The sequence below is a fragment of the Rattus norvegicus genome, chromosome 1 (genome assembly GCF_021556685.1).
Source record: "Rattus norvegicus strain SHRSP/BbbUtx chromosome 1, alternate assembly SHRSP_T2T, whole genome shotgun sequence".
Taxonomy (NCBI): Eukaryota; Metazoa; Chordata; class Mammalia; order Rodentia; family Muridae; genus Rattus; species Rattus norvegicus.
Genome location: NC_141534.1, coordinates 50,408,200 through 50,411,002, shown reverse-complemented (window position 1 = coordinate 50,411,002; position 2,803 = coordinate 50,408,200). Strand labels below are relative to the sequence as shown.

General features: G+C 43.8%; 1 pseudogene; it reads right to left on the bottom strand.

The window, feature by feature from the left end:
* Positions 1-749: 749 nt before the first annotated feature.
* Hnrnpa1-ps10 (heterogeneous nuclear ribonucleoprotein A1, pseudogene 10) lies at positions 750-1,935 on the bottom strand (annotated as a pseudogene).
* Positions 1,936-2,803: the final 868 nt, after the last annotated feature.

Genomic DNA, 2,803 nt, shown 5'->3' with positions numbered 1-2,803 from the left:
GGAGCAAGCTGTTCAGAGAGTTACTCTATGTCCCTCGTGTGCTCTGTTAATACCCTCACCCAGTCTGAGCATCAATCCTAGAGGATTGGTGCCTAATGATATTTGACAAATGGATGTCACACATGTACCTTCTTTTGGGAAATTGAAATATGTCCATGTGTCCATAGATACCTATTCAGGACTGATCTTTGCTTCTGCTCACAGTGGAGAAAAGATCAAAGATGTGAAAAGCCATTGTTTACAAGCCTTTGCTTTTATGAATGTGCCTAGGCAACTAAAAACTGATAATGGACCAGCATATACCAGCAAAACATTTCAACAATTTTGTGCTTATTTCGATATTCTTCATAAAACCGGTATCCCTTACCGGTATCCCTTCTCAAGGTCAAAAAATTGTAGAGCGAGCCCATTTGACCATAAAAAACCAACTTGAAAGAATAAAAGAGGGAGAGTATAAGCCCCTTCTACTAAATTATCAACTATTCTTTTTTTAAAAAAAAACATTTATTCAGCGTCATGATCAGACTTTTACATTTAGCGGTCAACAGCATGGGTGAAAAAGGTCTACAGTAAAACCCTTCATTGGAATGCTTTACACTTTCCACAGAACAGAAACTGAAATAACCTGTTATACAATTAGTCACAGATACAGTCCTGGAGTTTTTGCCCGCACACATGAGTATTGTTTAAAACATGTCTTCTTTGTAGCAGCTAGGCCCTGCCACTGTGCTTGGTTGAGTTCACAAATCTGTTGTGACCTGTAGCTTCCCTGTCACTTCTCTGGCTCTCCTCTCCTGCTAAGCTTTGTTTCCTGGCTGTAATTAGAACCTCCTGTCACTGCCATAGCTACTGCTGCGGCTGGAACCTCCATAGCCACCTTGGTTTCGTGGTTTAGCAAAGTACTGGCCTCCACCACCATAAGGGCCAGAGATCCTGCCTCCAAAGTTTCCTCCTTTCATCTGTCCAAAATTTGATAACTGGTTGTTGTAATTGCCAAAATCATTGTAGCTTCCACCACCTCCAAAATTGCTTCCACTACCACCGCCAAAGCCGCCTCTGCCTCCTCCGTCGTTATAGCTGTCATAGCTGCCCCTCCCGCCATAGCCACTGCCCTGGGTTCCATAACCCTGTCCACTTCCATAGCCTCTGCTTCCTCCAGAGTAACCAGGGCTGCCTCCTCCATAACCACCATCATTGACAAATCCATTATAGCCATCCCCACTGCCACCATATCCACCACCACCACGGCTGCCACCAAAGCCACCACGACCACTGAAATTCCCTCCTCGACCAAAATTGTCATTGCCACCAAAACCACCTCCATGACCACCACCAAAGTTTTCAGAACCACTTCAACCTCTCTGGCTAGATGAGGCACTAGCCAGCTCTTGATTCGACAGAGCCTTTCTTACTTCACAGTTGTGGCCATTCACAGTATGGTATTTCTGAATAACAATCGTATCCACAGAGTCAGGGTCATCAAAGGTGACAAAAGCAAAGCCCCTCTTTTTTCCACTGCCTCTGTCAGTCATAATTTCAATCACTTCAATTTTCCCATACTGCTCAAAATAAACTCATACGTGATGTCCTTCAGTGTCTTCTTTAACACCAACAAAGATCTTCTTCACAGTTAAGTGGGCACCTGGTCTCGGAGAATCTTCTCTTGACACAGCTCTCTTAGGTTCCACAACTCCTCCATCCACCTTGTGTGGTCTTGCATTCATGGCAGCATCCAGTTCCTCCACAGTGGTGTATGTGACAAACCCAAAGCCTCTGGATATTTTGTTGTTTGGATCTCTCATTACCACAGTCGGTGAGTGTTCCCCATTGCTCAAAATGGCTCCTCAGACTCTCGTCGGTTGTTTTGAAGCTCAGCCCTCCAATGAAGAGCTTCCACAGCTGTTCCGGCTCCTTGGTGGACTCTGACTTAGACATGGCGGCAGGGGATGAGAGCGTTCAGCGATGCTTCCTCGGCGGCATTAAAGAGCAGAAAGAAATAAAATAACGAACATGTCCCTCAACTATTCTTTATATCTTACATTTTTTAATTGTGGATAAGGCTGGTCTCTCAGCAGCTGACAGGCACTGGAGGAAGGACAGAGCACATAATGGTTTACTTAAATGGAAAGCTCTGGCCTCAGGAGCCTGGAAGGGGCCTGACCCCATCTTAGTCAGGGTGAGAGGATCAGCTTGCATCTTTCCCAAGGATGCTGAGGCCACTGTTTGGGTTCTGAGTGTTGTGTGCATCCAGTGGACAACAGTCCACCCAGGGATATACCAAAACTTCATGAAGAATCTCCTGATCCTGATGCCAGTGGGAATACATAGCACAGCATGGCCTGCCGTTATTACAACAAACCATGCAACAGGTAAAACGGCAGCTCACATAAAGGTAAAAAGAATGATTCTTAACTTTTTCATCTTAAAAGATAGTCTATGTTTTGTTAAGATTTTTATAAAGCCTCGTTAAATAGCTCCTTTTTTCATTCATGTTTACTTTTAATAATGTTTCCATAGCTAATTTAAGTATTACTGTTACCATTGCTAGTGTTAATAGGATTGAGAGATATTTTGTACCCCAATAGACTTGTTAGAAATGGTAGTTATCTGCCTCCTAGACCAGCACATAGGTGCTGGCCTGAACCTCTAAGTACTGCCTCTTGAAGTGTATCTGATATTTTTGAAACCTCCCTACATTTTTGCCCAAATAAGAACAGTAAACATTTTCTAAAATCTGTGCCATGCGTGTTGGCACCCTTTTTCCTTTTTGGTTCAGAAAGGGACTAAGGCAGTGTCAAGGGAG